Source organism: Bombus flavifrons, chromosome 13 (assembly GCF_040668555.2).
Source record: "Bombus flavifrons isolate JBK064 chromosome 13, iyBomFlav1_principal, whole genome shotgun sequence".
In the NCBI taxonomy this organism is placed as follows: Eukaryota; Metazoa; Arthropoda; class Insecta; order Hymenoptera; family Apidae; genus Bombus; species Bombus flavifrons.
In genome coordinates this window covers 1141406-1159018 of record NC_138454.1, presented here as the reverse complement: position 1 = coordinate 1159018, position 17613 = coordinate 1141406, and the positions used below count along the sequence as shown (strand labels likewise).

At 38.4% G+C, this 17613-nt stretch overlaps 1 long non-coding RNA gene across 1 annotated transcript in view; it reads right to left on the bottom strand.

The window, feature by feature from the left end:
- Window positions 1-3560: 3560 nt before the first annotated feature.
- LOC138185909 (uncharacterized) overlaps window positions 3561-17613 on the bottom strand; it is a 346632-nt gene continuing 332579 nt past the window's right edge. Inside the window, exon 2 of the long non-coding RNA XR_011174743.1 lies at window positions 3561-4856. This is a non-coding gene — a long non-coding RNA (uncharacterized LOC138185909). The remainder of the gene's footprint in view (window positions 4857-17613) is intronic.

The following is a 17613-nucleotide window of genomic DNA, read 5'->3' as shown; positions in this document are numbered from 1 at the left end:
TCATCTCCGACACGACCATCCTGACAATCACCCGTCCTCGGGTGCATCTGGAATGTCGTGTTTTCCTATATTAGACTCGATCCAACTGTTATTATTTACCATTTAATTAGACATTCCAAATAAGCCAAGGGTCCAACAAAATTTAGTTCGGAAGTTTGTCAACAGAAAAATGAAAGAGAACAAGAATTTGTATCGTTATAATTTGTATTCAAAGTGCCAGTTGCATTCTGTGAGTTGCCAGTCAGACCGTAATGACACGACAGATCATTTTCGATTTCGTACACGAATGAATCTCAGTTTGTTGAATCGTATTACTACTCTGGACGTGTGTGAAGACACTGAATGCTAGTGCACTGTCACACTAGGCTTATGTGCTAGTGCATTATCGCACTAGGCTTGTGAATGCTAGTGCATTGTCACACTAGGCTTGTGTGCTAGTGCATTATCGCACTAGGCTTGTGAATGCTGGTGCATTGGCACACTAGGCTTGTGTGCTAGTGCATTATCGCGCACTAGGCTTGTGAATGCTAGTGCATTGTCACACTAGGCTTGTGTGCCAGTGCATTATCGCGCACTAGGCTTGTGAATGCTAGTGCATTGTCACACTAGGCTTGTGTGCCAGTGCATTATCTCACTAGACTTGTGTGTGGAAATACTGAATGCTATGTGTTGTGGTCATAGTGCTAATGATCCTCTGAGGTCAGTGTACTCGCATCGTTATTATCACCATCGTTGTCATCACTACAGACGTCCAACTCAGCAGGAACGCAACTATCTGGCATTTTTTTTAATCTGTCATGTCTGTCTTCATGTGATCGTTTGCCGTCTAAGGTTTTTAAAATATATCTATCTCCTTCTAAAATCTTTGCTATCACGAATGGACCCTTGAATTTCGTATCTAACTCCGTCTGGTGTCTCTTCGTTTTTGCGCAATACAAAATCACCGAGGTTAAACCTAGCCACTTTTGCCTTAGTTTTGTCAAATTTGTCCTTGTCATATTTGGCACTAGTCTCTATATTTCTTATGGCTTGTTGTCTTACACCGGAGATACCTATTGCCTTTTCTTCTATACTATCGGGTAGTATCAAGTCGTATGTATGGTCGTGCTGCTTTACCGATCTGTAAATTGTCACGACCGCCCGGTCGTTTCTGCCGTTGTAAGCGTACTCTTTAGCGTACCCATCATACGCTCTACCTGTCCGTTGGCCCTACTCGCACCGGTTGAGATTAAGTGTAGTTTAGTGTTTTCCTTGACAAAAATCTTGAAATTCTCTGCCCGTAAAACATCTTCCTTGATCCGCCATTATCCGGCAAGGACTGCCGAATAAAAATATAGCATACTTAGGTGCTTTAACGGTACTAAGGGAATCTACTTTACGAGTATGATGCAGATATGCGAATTTAATGAAGCCGTCGGCCAAAACAATGACATATTCTTTCGAATCACTTTTACTGCTTAGTTTGCCCGTTATGTCCACGTGAACTGTATGCCAAGGTATGCTGGTCTTAAGTATAGGATGTAGTTCAGCTTGTACTTTACCTGAACTAGCCTTCGAAACTCGACAAGCACGACAGTTCTCAACGAATTTACGAACTTATTTCGCCATTCCTTCGAACCAGTAATACTCGTACGGTTTCTCAAGCGTTTCATCCCAACCTAAGTGCATAATTGACTGTTGCACATGGTTAATAACGGACCACCTAAAACCTCTTGAGACAATGGGCAAGAAGAGAGTCCTGCCTTTTCTTTGTATTTTACGATAAAGGGTACCGGTTCGTAATTCATTTGTATTTGCGACATCTTCCGCGAGCTCATCATTTTGCAATTTAGTGACGATTTCTGAAATTTGAGAATCCCGACGTTATTCTATTAACAGCCAATCTTCTGAGATTTCGGTTAGATTAATTTCTTTTCTTTGACTTTGTTAATTATACTATGATCAATGTCTATGGGATTCCGCGGAAAGAAATCTACGTGAGCTATTCGTTTACCTGCTCGATATACACTGTCAAAATTAAAAGTTTGTAAGTAAGTTTAACCTTATTATTAGATGCCTTCAAGGAATTGCAACCAGTGACAACAAGAAATTCTCTTTCATGTAAATAGTGGTGAAAATGTTTAACAGCGTTTAACAACTGCTAACGTCTCTAGTCCATATGAATGATACTTAGATTCCGCAGGGCTAGTTCTTATACTGTAATATTCTATTACTCTATTTTTACCTTCCGCCTTGTGCATTAAAATAGCCTCATATCCATCCGAACTAGCGTCTGTATGAAGTTCTATCGGATAGTTTGGGTCAAATACCATTAACACCGGCGCGTCGGTCAGGACAGAAATTACCTTTTGCCTTATTTTTTCCATGCCTATCCGTCCAAGTTATGTTTTTGTTACCGGAAGTAAGTGCATACAAGGGTTTCATTACCTGTGAAAATTTAGGGCCGAATTTTCGGAAATAAAAAGCTAAACCTATGAACTGTCAATGCCGTGTGACTGTCGTTGGTTCAGGTAAAGTACTCAAGGTTTGTATTTCACCCGGGTTGGGGCGAACTTCTCCGTTATGAATTACATGTCCCAAATAGAGTACCGATATGTTTAGGAAAGAGCATTTAGAAGAATTACAAGAAAATCCGGCATTTACGAGGGTATTTAATACGTTGTGTGGTCTTTTTAGAGCTTGATCTATTTAGTAGGCAACAATTAGAACATTATCCAAATAAACAACAACGTACGAATGGCACGTTGGCTGCCATATGTGTTTTCAAAGGAATCTCAAAAATGATCTTTCGTTTCGTTTGTTCGCAACATTAAAACCACTAGCTGTTGTTGAATACAATGAAGTGTGGTATAAATTATTCCGACCAAATGGTTTCTTATGGCACCACAATTAGAAAAGGGATCAAATGGTACCGAAGACTTGGTACGTCTACTTCTGGGGATTTCTGTGGTAAACGCTTTGATGGTTTAAAAATTGCAGCAAGGAGGAAATTAGAATATTTAGAAAAGTATTAGTTGCAAAATTATTAGGGTTGTCTAAAAATGCAAAAATCCTTGTTTTGACGGAGTCAGCGTAATATCGCCGTTCGGAAAAACGATTATGAAAATAAAAGACGTCGAATGGACAGAACAAAGGCACAAAAGAATTTGAAGAAAACAACAACTTATTGTCCAAATCGTCCAATGCTGTATATTTCCTAGAATTAGGATGAATAGGGATTTGGCGAAATCCGCTGGCCATGGCAGACTAGTAAAATATCTCGCTTTTGCAATCTCGCGACTTGATCCGCAATAAAGGGTAAAGGGTACCGATCCGCGACCGTATTTTTTTTATTTAGTTCTCGAAAATCTACCAATCATCTATCTGAACCATCGTTTGTCTTTACGAGTAACATAGGCCTCGCGAACGGTGAATTACTAGGCCTTATGATATTTGGCTCCAATTAATTCGCTTATTCTCTCACGTACTATTCTGCACTCTTCCTCGCGAAATCTATAAGGACTTTTTGTATGGTGATGTTAGGATCAATTAATTGCATTTCTAACTGGCCTGTATTTACGCGAGTACGTAGGAAACCCGTAACGAACGAATCTTTGAATTTTCGAAAAGAAAGATTGATCGACTTTTATCACTACCACGTACCTCATTGTCAACTTCATTAACATAGATCTCGTTTTCAGCGGTTTTATTACAGACATGAATTATTTTTGTTTTACACATAGCGGGGCTATTTTGTGTAATATTACGTCAAAACCTTAGCTTAAAATTTCACGATCAATTGCGATATCATATTTTAAATAACTATCAGCGAGGACATGAAAAATTTATCTCTAACCACTAACACCTGCAACGAACAAGATTTGAGAGTTACGTTTAGTACAAATATTTCTTATTCCTCGCATTGCTACTATATCAATCGTTCTTTTGCCAGAAATTCTCAAGACTATGGATTCTTTAATTCGGCTCCAAAATCGGGGTAAAATGGAAACGACTCACCCGGATGACTTGATCTACCAGTTGGTGTCTCCACTACGTAGAAGTCGATTCGACACTCGTTATTGGAATTATATTCAGGGCACTGCTTGGTAAAGGATTTTCCTCCATAATCAGATTGATAGCTGCGCAACATGCAGCAGAGTCGAAGCCCGCGGTTTCAGGGTTAAAACGCGGTGGCGAAAAATTGATAGGTTCCACACTCGATTTTTGCACTAGCGACGGAATTAACTCGCGCACGATAGCCGTAAGCTCTTGCACTGTTATGACCGGCACTGATCCCACTTCTGATGCCGGGTTTACATTAGAATTAGGGTTAGGGGCGTGAAACGAATCTTCGTTTGGATTACACAGTGTCGATATGCAATAGAGAAGACATTGACTAGTGCAAATACGATTATTATAGGATTGGACAAGTAACCGTGGTAATTAGATACTCGAGAAACTAATGACAATGATCCTAGGTTCAATAACGAATCCGCGGTCAACGGGACGATAGATGAACATGCTCACAAAATCTAAGTCGGACTCTTTGTTAATATTCACTGATCGTAAGGCGTTACTCTTTTCGTCGATGAGATCGCAAGAAAGAATGAATTTCCGTGTCAATGATGCCACGGAGGAAAACTATATTGGGGTGTGTCTAAGGGCACGAGATCATCGGATTCGTCGAGGATAGCCTTCGTTCAGAAAGTAAGGGAAATTGGCGTTGTTGCTAATTGGTCAATCTCCATATCGGTGGTTAGAAAAAGATGCTAGCCGCCCTCGAGGGAAAGTTGCTAGTGGGAGACGTCGTTCGTTGAAAAATAGGTCTCCTCTATCTTCTCGTAGTTGGGACAAAGACTGTTTGTCTGTTTGAAGGACTTTAGTTAGCTAAATCTTAAGATTCATAACGGGCCCTCAGGCTAGCTGAACATGTACTGGCAATCATCTGGCAAACATGACATCTGGCATCTTACTCGAAGAATAGAGTCTGCGTGTGGCGAGCCACGGGACAGAGACCGTTGGAATGTTTACTGTCGTGTGTCGCCAGAAATGTTTCTTTTAAGGAGAGCTATAGAATTACTCCATATCTTCGTTAGACAAAGCGTTCATCCCGTGACCGCGGTTACGTTCGGCGACTGGCTGTCGCCTCGAGCCCAAGCTCATTATCACAAATCTCGAACAAATACAATCGGATCGAATGACGACAATTGTTTAATTACGCCTATGATAGAATGTAGATTACGGTGTTAAGGGATTTTTCCGAAGTCCCAAAGGGAAGGCTCCGATGTCCTTTCATCTCCGATATATATAATAAGTATAATATATAGTAAGTAATTAATAATATAATAATATACAGGGTGGTTGGTAACTGGTGGTACAAGCGGAAAGGGGGTGATTCTACGCGAAAAACGAAGTCGAAAATATAGAATAAAAATTTTTCGTTTGAGGCTTTGTTTTCGAGAAAATCGACTTTGAATTTTCGCTCGGTACGCGTGCACTTTATCACGTCTCGTTATAACGTCTCGATGGAAAAATTAAAAAAAAAAAAAAAAATTGTTATTCTATATTTTCGACTTCTTTTTTCGCGTAGAATCACCCCCTTTCCGCTTGTACCACCAGTTACCAACCACTCTGTATATATATGTCGGAGTCAGGTTGGACTTTCGGGGCGTTCGATGAACCTTTACTTACTTTACCATCGCGGATGTAGCTAAGGTTTATTGGTACAAATGTGGACACTACAAGAGGCTATGAGCAATAGCGGCGACAGGATGGTCGAGATGATGGTGACGACGAATTCAGGTTCGATAACGAATCCACGGTCCACGGGATGACGAGTCTCAACATAATACACGATTCGAGTAACTTTCTCGATAACTCAATCAGCAATTCGTCCAACGACTAACTCCCTGATCCCAATGAAACTGCCCTTATATATTCCTGTCCCCACTTCTCGGGTCAATCTTTGTTCTTAATGAGGGCCATATAATCATTCCATATCTCTGTCAGGTACACGTCCCTCCCGTGACCGTGGCTACGTCTAGTGACCCGTTATGTCACTTCGAGCCCGAACCCATCGTCATAAAGCCAGATTGGAACATTAGAACTATTGCTTATTTTTATTACTTAAGTGTAACTATACTAAAAGTCTGGACTAGGGTATTGGGGTTTTTCCCAACATTCCAGCCGGGAAATCCCGATGTTCTTTCATCTCCGACATGTATATAATCTTATATGTAGTAACAAGTTTTACTTATATTTATTTTATACTAATAATATACTATCCAAAATAATAATACTGACGCCGACATTCGTTTTATGAATATTCTGGAAGAAACGTATACAGATACATGAAGTCCTTAAATTATAATACTTCCACTATAAGAGGCGAAGTGATTAATGTAGAATAAACGTACAACGGTGATCACACATTCAGATCCAATTCGTCCTATCGGTAATTACTTTATTCAGAATTCATTTCTTATTTATAACTTTGAAATTCATTTCTTAATCGTAAGAAGAAACATTTTTAATGTTAACAACGTCCACAATAACGAGACATATTTCAAATTTGAACTGAACCTCGCAACTACGTCGCTAGTAATACACGTAATCAAGAAAGGGTTAAAAGACGAATCGGAAATCGATGAAAAAAAAGGAGAGAAATTATGCTGTACTAAATAACAAACACAGGTAGAGAGCGGGTAATTAGGTAGCGATGTAAGGACAACAACAGGGGCTGGATGCAAACTAAAAGACACTGGGAAGGAGTGGAAACAAGAGACAAAAAAGAGAGTTGCAGGCCGGCTTACGCGATCAGAATTAATCACGGTTATTTATTGAACGAATAAATTTCTCGTCGATCGGTGAATTTCGCGTGTCAGCCGCACACATTTCGATGCAGCTGCGCCACTAACAATGAGAAAATGTTAAAGATTCCAAACGGAATAATGTCGTGTATCTAAGAATAAAGCTTTCATTTTCTTTGTTTCCCTTATTTTTCTCTTTATAACGTATATTCTATTCATAACGTATTTCATTCATTAAGGGTTGATTCTGCGTGAACGCAAAATTTCATTTGTAATCATTTCTTATCGTTAATTAACTCACATTTGCGAGTTCTATTGAATTCATGTGGCGATTATAGAAAGGAATTCCAACAATTTGTTAAATATTTTTTGCGTCACTGTCTTTTCTTACATTTAAGTACTAACCACTCTGTAAAATTTGAAGAAATTAGAATATTTTATAGCATTATAACGAACTATCTTCTTTCAAGTTATAAAACTTCTTTTTCTGCTACCAATTTGTCGCTGGTTTTTTTTTTTTTTTTTAATTAGACGTGTCCTCTTTAACTAAATTTATCTCGTCTCGTTCGTTTCTTCTCTATGTTTTTTACGTGCTTTACGTGCTGTCTTCAACGTTATTCCACGGGTAATGAATGATCGTTAGATTCATTTTGGATTCATTGACGAAAAGAGAGGCGAGCTGAAAAGGGGCCAGCAATTAATGTGTCTGGATCCGGAGTGAAGTGTAATGGACCCGCTAAAGCTTCTGTTTGATAATGAAAAGCTTCCTGGTTGTCGACTTTGGCGCCCCTATAGCACGCTTATTTCGTCAGAGTCGCGTCTCCTTGGTGGAACGACCCGTTCGAGGTTTTCACCGAAGTTAAAGCCCTCGTAATAGGTCCACAGTGTTTATTCATCGAGCTTCAATGAATTGCCGAATGATTATTTAGTTTCGCTCTATTTGGCGAATATTTTGGTGTACACATGCACATGTTGGATATATTGATCATAATGAGCGCTAAGTATGTTGAGTGGTTTGAAAGGTAAGCCTACGGGAGGGGATTTGAATCGCGTTTCAGTCTAACCAAAGTACATGCAGCTAAAACTTGTAGGATTACGCGATCCATACAGATTTGGATCACTACGCGTTTCAAAAATTTCAGTTCGCGTTACGCGATTTTGTTTTAGAATTTTTTTTTTTTATTAGTTGCTATGCTTGCATACTAGTAAATTCCGTATAGTGCGCGCGGTGATAGAAAGGCGCAACATTTTTTGAGAAATTTCCGTTTAATCCCTGGTAAATCAAACGAGACTATGAGTAAAATATGGTTTTGTTTACTAAAATTTGTTTAATTCGAACGTATAGAGATATTTATTTACACGTGACATAAACCATGCCCTGTCAAACAATAAAGAGAGATTCTTCCAACTTATGCCGACTTAAACGTTCTCGTTAGCCTATTAATTTTAATATATATTACGAAATTACATCTCGATGCAACATATCCAAATAAATTCTTTAAAAATCTTCTAATTAATTTATTTCAATTTCACGTATACATAAAAATTCCAAATTAAGAATTATATTTTTCAATCAATTTCTAGCTACAGGAATATAAGCGTTCGTTCTGATATTTTAGCTTCTTTTAGAAAGTTAGTCCAATGGTTTGCGAAGGTTTTAAGCGAATTCACTTTTAACTTACCTTTCACGCCATAATTCACCACCTTCAACAAACTTATCCAATGGTAATACCATGTCCGACGGTAATAGGAAGTTGCAGAAGACGCGGTAAACATCTCTGTGCACCGCAAGATCGATCGTCGAGGCTTAGTGTAACGAAACAGTCGGTCATCAGGTTGGTCGGGACGATCGACAGTAATGCGAATCACGCTGACAGTTTCGCGGTGGGTCCGGTGCGCAACGCTTCATCGCATAACAACGTTGATTTACTTACGCACGTTAACACGCAAGTTTTCGCCAAGCGAGAATATTTATTGTCGTGGCTCGACTAACCGTTGGAATTGAATTATAATGCTCTACGGCACCGCTTTAGTCAAGTTCTCCTATCATACCGCTCCTCCCTCTCTTGATCTTCGCGATCCGATTCTATTCATTATGCCATTAAAATATTGCCCTTGTCAAACTTTACGTGTGATTTAGCCTCTGGTGTTGTTGGTTAGGAATTATCTCATATCGTTTGGTTTACGTACCTAAATTCCGGAGAAAAAAATTCTAGAGAAAATGAGATTGTTAGTACTATATATCTGTTGTTTCGTTTCTTTTGATCTTCACGATCGATCAGAAATATCAGAAATATTCTTTCTTGATTAAGAAATTCCTTGTAAAAGACAAATGTAACGTCTGTGATAAATTAGGAGATAGAGGACCAAAGAATTTTAGAATAATGGATATCAAACATGTCTGAAATAATATATGTGCCAAGCAGAGTCATTAGAATTTACACTATGACGACTAACAGTTATTTCCAATAGAATAGTGTATCTAGTTAATTTATCGAATTTCACAAACAATTTTTTTTCATTCGACTTCCATATTTGAAGTATCCATTATTTATAAGATAAATATATACAAAGAATCCCTTTGTAACATAGACTATTTCGAGGGTTCTTCACTATTGAAGACAAAATCAGATCGACGAGTTCAGTGCACTCGTATTTACGTTACAGATTGAAAGGTTTCCATACCGTATAAATATCTTGTCAAACATTCTCTCGAATGCTCATCAATACTTCGGTGAGAATGATGCACTTCGAAGAACTTCGAAGAAATTTAATGAGACCTCCGTTTGTTTTTATGTTCACAATGATTCGCAATCGTGAAGAGCAATGGGATGAGAGCATCTCGTTAGTATCTCTTACTTATTACAAATTTCCCATCACGTTAATTACTGTCACTGGTTTCCTTATTACGGGAACGTCTTGCGTGCTGAATCGGCGAGTTTCGCTGAATTAAGATATTAAGTTGGTTTCGACCGACCGCGTTCTGTGGAATCGTGAGAGAGACAGAGAGCAAGGTGAAACAGACTGAAATGTTGAATACTTATTCAAAATTCCAGCCGCGCCGTGATAACGAACCTTCGTTACATGTGGCGTGTTATTTTGTTTAAATATAATCGTGCGCGTTTGTTCAAGCTAATAATTCAGTTCAACCGTTCCACGAATAATTAAACAGGAAAGAGAACGTCCGTCTCTTTATTAGTTAAAAGTTAAAGTTAAAACACCCTCCGCGTCTAATTGTTGCGAATTCATCGTCGCGATTCTTTGCTCGTTCGTTCATGCACGATGAACAAATAGTAGAAAAAATATATTCTTTTTATGAAGATAGGGCACAATATGAGTAATTTACATAGGTAGATATTGATAGGTAGATATTTAGATAGGTAGATATATTATATAGGTAGATAGATTTACGTAGGTAGATATTGATTTCGATTATAAGGACAGATATATGTAATTGCACGTATAGCTAACAGAGTTTATGTTAAACTATGATTATTCTTATGATTTATTTATTATATTTTTGTTTAGGAGTAAGTTTATGTCTGTCATTCTGATTTAGTGTGTATGTGTATTTGTTATGGTCATTCTTATGGTTCTATCTTATTGTGTAAATTGTAATCACCGTAAAGCCGAGGTGGAAAGGAGGAGACGAAAATGAAGAATTCTAATCCTGACACGTTTCTTCTATTTTATACCGTGTTGGAGCAAAAAAAGTGACGATTTGTCGATAAAAATTTCTCTGATGCGTCACGGGGCTTTGAGTAAATTCATGCTCGAGGTAGGTAAAGGTATCGAATAGATGATTCGTTGGTTTGATAATGGAATCTTGACTCTTGACTCCTGAATGGATTCATCGATTAAATGCTTTTTCCGCGTTGCATTAGTTCGACATGGTCATACTACCTTTATAGAGCCTATGAACAAAGAAATTGTAAGGAAGACTGTACGATGTCTATGCACGACGGAATTGCCAAAAAAAACTGCACGATTTTAGCGCATGTTATGCAAAAAATGAACTATACTTTGCAATATAGGTCTATTTATGGTCCCTGCATATTACAATGACGTAGCTTCTCCGTGACACTATGATGAATTTTGGAATGTAACGAAAGTAATGATTAATGAGGTGATTACATGGTATACACTTTGATTGTGGTATACTGCAATGTATATTTATAAGACTACACAGTAACCGACTGAGTTCTAATTAAAGTTTCATTGAGTTCTAATGTCTTCCTAACGACGTCTGTCTGAATTTTATCTGTTTCTCTGTATGCTGTATTTTTCACCAATACTAATGTACCAATTTTTACTTTTACTTAATGTACCAACTTTTCTTTACCAATAACAATAATACGTTCCTATTGACTGATCTGTGTTTCCCTAGGAGTAGTATAGTATTTTTAATTGATTTATTACTTGAAAATGTGTTTCGTGGTAGTTAGATGAAATGATTTTTCTCCTTAATGCAGCTTAACTATTCAAGAGCTACGGTTAGATTCGTTGTAGGTACTGAATAATTACTGTTCGATCACTGTAAAGATATTATATGTATATGCAAAGTGTTTATAAACGTATAATATTCCATATTTTAAACTAAGTAGACTACAAGATAGCTACGAAGTAAATGTGAGGATGATATTTTCCTGGAAAAGACGTTTCTTCCCAAAGTTTTGAAATCGCGCAGTCGTTTCGTATTCGAAGGGGAGCCGCCTTACAGATCGCAAACACCTACTTTTCCGTCTGGGCCAAGCAATATTACACTCGTTAGTCGCCATTGTAGTAGGAAAATCCGACAAATTGCGATTTTATAACTCGCAGCTCGGGTTGACCGACTAAGCGAGTTCCACTTCTGAAGCGTTGCGTCGCAAATGGCGCGCGTTGTTTCCTCGTCGCATCGTATGGAATAGTAAACTTTGTTTAATGGCCGCCTTCTTCTCTTTCCATACGGAGAGAAAAGGAAAGAAAAACGTAAGACAGTGATTATCACCCTGGCGGCGTTCAATGTTCCGCTTCGCGACTTTTATTGCCGTAAGAATGCAACCATTTTTTTTATTTTCGTTGTCAATGCATACGTTAGTCACGAGTAAACGATAACACGACTTAGCCAACGGTGTTATCGATTTAATATAATTTACAATTTACGAAAACGATCTCATCTGGCGATGCACGATACCCGTCTTGCTATAGGCGATTATGCAACCGGTTTGTTCGAAGCTAGGCTACAACTCTCCACGCGATATGGCGACCGGTCGTATGCATAATTGGATAATGCACAATAATTTTTACGAACTACGCGGAGTACAGTGATTAACGTTCCCGTTTATCGCACCTCAGTACGCATGTCGACCATAAACAAACATTCCAGCCCGTCGTAGGGGTCCCTTCGTCACGCGATTACTGATAACGCGATTTTGCGGCTGTTAATTAACGAGTTTAACATTCGACGACGTGGCAGGAATGGTACATTCGTTTGTGTCGCGGGAACTGGTTCGTGTCGTTCCTTCGAATGCCGCTTGTAGATTTCAATAAAGGTAAATTATTTAGGAAACGATTCGACGACAGGTCGTCGAGTTATCGAAAGTAGTAGTACTATGCAGATGCAGGTAATATAATAAAGATCGCCGTAGCTCTTTTAAATTCCATTACTCTACGAGGTACTAGAATTACGGAAAGTAGCTAGAACGATCAATTTATTTATTTATTTTCAACGGTGTATTTTTGGAAATTTCAATGATTTTTGTTAAAGCTATGGCTATAGGCTTGCATCTCGTATTTTTTTCATATACAGGGACAGCCTGAATGAAATAACAGGTTTATAATAAAATAACTGTAAAGTAAAAGTAGCGAACACCCAATTTATTTGTATCAAGTAGCATATTAGTTCAGAAATAGCAGGTGTCCTAATATTTAATGTAGTGTACCTTCCATTTTGAATTGGTATCCATTTTGAAGTTTTTACCGTACAATGTTTATACTTTACTTGGTATTTTCAGCGTTAATTCGAAACAAGATGTGCGAGCTATTTACTTTCCGTGCTCCTTACATATGACAAAACCAGCGAGAAAGTTAAAATAAATTGCTCACAACGGGCAGAATCAGTCGACAAGCTCAGTTAAACAAAGTTTCCCCAGCTTGATTTTATCTCTTCATTTAATTTAATTTATATCCAACTGGTAAACATATTTTTAGACGCGTTGGGGAATTCACAACGCAGAACCTCGTCATTTTTCCGTACGTCAGTTTGCACAATACCTCAGTGCGCGTACATGAAAAAATGAGTGGTAACTGCCTTAACTGGTTACGCTTCGTACCGTTCTGGTCTGCTTTTAAAACGCGCCAGTCCGGACTGTATCGCCGCTGTGACGTTCCTCAGTCCTTGCAAATGCTCGTTGGCAATATAATTTGCATTTGTCCCAGCCCGCGTGTTCTCCCTTTCTCCGCCCACCGCCCTGTACTTTTGCATTTCCTTTCTCTTCGTTCTATCACCCTTCTCTGCCTCTCCCGTGGCAGTAACTCCCTCGTGGCACACGAGATTCGTCACGGAAGGTTCCTTGACGGCAGTTTAATTCAGAGTTTCGCGGCCTGCTTGAAGAATGTCGCGCCGTCCCGGGACATTACAGATTTCTAGTTCAATGTATACTCGCCGTCATTCGAGATAAACTCGGTCGAATGGAGGCAACCGTGAAGTGTAACGCGACGCAATGCAAAGCGACAGACCGCCGACGATCTTGCGTTTCTACATTTCCGCCCCCCTGTAATTACGTTTCCCTAGTCATTACGTTAATTACGCCTGCGAATTCGTGCGAATCTGGCTTCCCGCGAAAGTGGGCTTGCTGAGGGGAGGAGGACGCGGGATAAACGCCACTGCAACATTGATTCACTCCTATAGGTATATTGGTGTCAGTTATATCGACTCGGTTTTTATTAGTACTTTACGCTTCGAAAATTTGTATGATACGATCGATCTGCAATTCTAGCAAAGTTTTAAAATCAAATTTTTTTGAACTAAGGGTTAAAAAAAAATCGTTGTTTTATTTATATATTGATATAGTGATTTTTTTTTTTATTTTCATTTTCACCGTTGAAAGTTGATACAAGGAACAATTTTCACATTATCAATGTCAGTTTAGGCTTTAGACAAATTATATTTGAAATCATTATTTTACTTGACAAAGTCCTGCAAACTTTTGCTCTCCGCAATTTTCCAATAGTATTATTCAAATATTTTTAAGTTATGCTTTTCAAGTGTCAAATATTTTTTATAGTTACATTTGACAACTGTCCTCTATAACCTATCGCAATTTTTCACACTGTCGTGTTCAATTCACGTTCAATAAAGAATACGTTTCAAAACATTCGCTATTTTTTCCGATCCTTGTACTCAATATAACGAAGAATTTCTAGAAAATTGATTATGAGCGTATTTTTCATACAGTTTAGGTAAGAAAAAATGAATTACCAGCAAAAACGTCGAAAAAGTAGAATAGATACAGAAAATACAAAAAACTATTTTCTTTCCCCTGAAATTTAATAAAATTATGAATTTTATGAAAGGTATGCTTTCGCTAACATCGTATTTACATTTTTCCTTGTCATAAAAATACAAACGTTAAACAAAATCCTATGCCAAGAAGATTACAGTAATCTCTCATAGCTCGTTTGCATCGATTGCGTGCACGTTTCTATTCCAATATCGGCAACAAAACTCTACATCCTAAAGTTTCACGTTATCTTCATCGAAGCGAATAGACTCATAGCGGGGTTAAAGGTCAGGGATCGTACGTTTCCACGCGTGATTATGTCCAAGTAGTTGAATAATCGAGTTTACAAACTGCAGGGTTTTGAGGATATTGAGTTTCATCGGTATGTCGTGCCGTAGAGATTCGAGCCTGAGGGTAAGTAGAACGGCAAGCTTCCCTTTTGAAACTCTGCGTTGATTCGATCGCCGATTTGAAAATCCCGACAGTCACCGGCCAGGAAAGTAAATATACTTTATACCTATATACGTATATCACCATACTTTAATACTTTCACGCGGCGCTCGTCGAGCGCACCGAGTTGACCGATTATACAAAGTTGCAAATTCTTTCGAACTGAACATTTCGAAGAGAATTCCTTCGATCGTTATCAATACCGAACGCGAGCCTTTTCAATTGGTTCGACGACGAAGCCGCTCTTGTCGACTATCCCTGACTCGACCAATTCTCGGATATGTTTTTTTCGAATCTTCCACCCCTGATCTCATCGCCCGTAAAATATGGACAATCGTACTTTAGTCACACCCAACCCTCGATTCATTTTTCTTGACGCGAGCTGCGACTGGCTTTTACGGCCTGAACTGCTGCTATTCGTATTTGGCAACGAATAAAGCTCCTTACTACTGGTAAATCGTTTTTATGTGCCTCCTAAGAAAATTGTTTATTCTCGTTGAGATGTGTACATTGTATTTTGTTAAGATGGGTGTTAGGGCGTTAGGAAAATTGATATTTACGTGGAAGGGAAGGGTTGTGTTATTTCATTATTTTTCTGTTTGAGCTTTATAAAGGAGATCTAAGAATTGTCGTTTTCTCATTTAGAAAGATGTTTAACGCTCGATTGTTACATATTTTGGATATGATTCTTATTAAACAATCGTGTCATATAGGATATTGTTTAATAAGACATACTTATATGTGTATGTATGTTCTGGGTTAAGTTCGTCCTATCTCTGAGCTAGGTCCATCTTTCGAGTCTTAAGAGTTACAAGTTAGTCGAACATTGTAAATCGACCTAAACTATAAGCCATAATTATAAGTTGCATGTTACCTTTGAAAGTCATTTACGTCAAATTTACCTGAAACGTTTACGTAGTCCTGTTTCTTTTTACATACACAATAATATATACTAATAGTTTATATGCAACTAAATTTTTTTAATTTTATGCGAATTTATGTTGCAACCCAAAATCTAATCTTCGAATAAAATCAAGTAACTCGATGTCCAATTAACTCGTTCAAATAAGAAGCGCATGTACGTTCGTCTACGAAGCAAAAAGACAACTTTCATAAAAGACCATCCACCGTATGATGTACAAGAAGAGTGGACGACAAATAATACTTTGCTTCATCTTCATTTTATCGCACACTCGACAGGAACAATCTTTCCGCCGACGCACACCCATGTATCAAGTTTCATCCGGTGGTAAAATCTTTTTCGTGGATCAACCATTCAGACGTCAGGGTTCCATCCGAATTTTTCCATCGCGACAATGGTTCACCATCACCCTCTGTGTTCCTTGAAGTTTCAATTTCTATAGTTTACAGTCTAGTTGGCCGAGTCGTTAGTTTCGTAGCAGCTCGTTTCCGTTTGTATTATCATGGTACATACACTTCACCCTCGATTCCACCCTTTATGTACCCTACATACTCGCATAAAGGTACTCTATACATGTACACAGGGTCGGATACACATGTCTTCCTTAGGCAAGCTGGCACACATCTACTCCGCCACGTATTCCCAGTCACGGTCCTGATTAGCCTAATAGAAAACACAAACACGGCCTTAACGCGTACCATCGATATATCATCCTTACATACACCGTCATGCTGAAATCCCGCCACTTCCATGGAAATTGGCTTGAACTGACTGGTTGGAGAAAGGGAAGGAGAAAAAGAAAGAAAAAAAAACGGCCGAAACTAGGTTAATACAGGATGAAATGTACGTTTCCTACCATTGACACGTATGGAGGCACGTGGTTCGATGGGAAAAAACGTATATCCCTGATCATAAGTATCAACAAGAACACTCATGGAGGCTTACGTGAATTTGGAAAATCGTTACGAAATTATTGAAGCTTTTAGGAACTATTATGTCACTTGGAACATCAAGCTATAAAGAAGAGTCCGTATTCGATATTACAATAGCAATCATGTCAATTGAATGTAATAAAATTAGAATATTTTCTCTTATCTATATCTGCCATGTCTTTTGATTACAAATTCGATTGCTTCGATCGAAATAGTTTTGTTAGTCACGTTGTTATCGTATTGTATTCGTACGCTACAAACGATTTTATAGCACAGATTCAGACTGTGTGCAGACCTCTCAAAATTTGTTATCTACTTCGTCTGAAATTTTTTCTATAGTTATATTTAGGTCAGGAAACTATGGAGGCCAACATACAATTCTCATAATTTACTATGTTACCGCAAATAGTTTCTGAAGGTAATTCCAACGAATTTTTGTTATATCGAATCGCACAATTTTCCGAATACGAAATTCTGGTCGATTAATTGTTTCCTGGATCATTTAGATCAATTATCACATTTCGTATGAAACCAGTAGATGTTTCGATATTTATGAACGGGAGTATATATCGGTTGCATGCGCGCCACCAGCGTGAAAATCGGCGGAATGTTATTCAGTGTCGGCACAAAAGCCATGGACTACTATCCAAAGGTTCCTCGCACGAACGTACGTCCCCGGGATTGGGATGTATCTGGGTGTTGGGATAATTCTTGGTTTCCGACGAGCCGTGTTTGCTTTGAAACGGCGCGGGATTCCGAGCCACTCCAACAGCCGAAAGTAAATGATGGCCCTTTGTTTAGACGTATTTAATTGCGGGCTAGGGAAATTGGAGATTCAATGGTAGTTCTTGAAAAATCAATTTATCGAGAATGGAATGGTAATAGAGAATGACTCAGAAGGTCAATAAAATCTTTCTTTGATTTCTTTGCCTTTTCAGTATTAGAGGATTAATGGCAGATTTGTCAAACCTGATATAGATGCTGTTTTCCTAGCATTTATATTATCCAAAATGGACGTTGCATTTCAATATAGATTA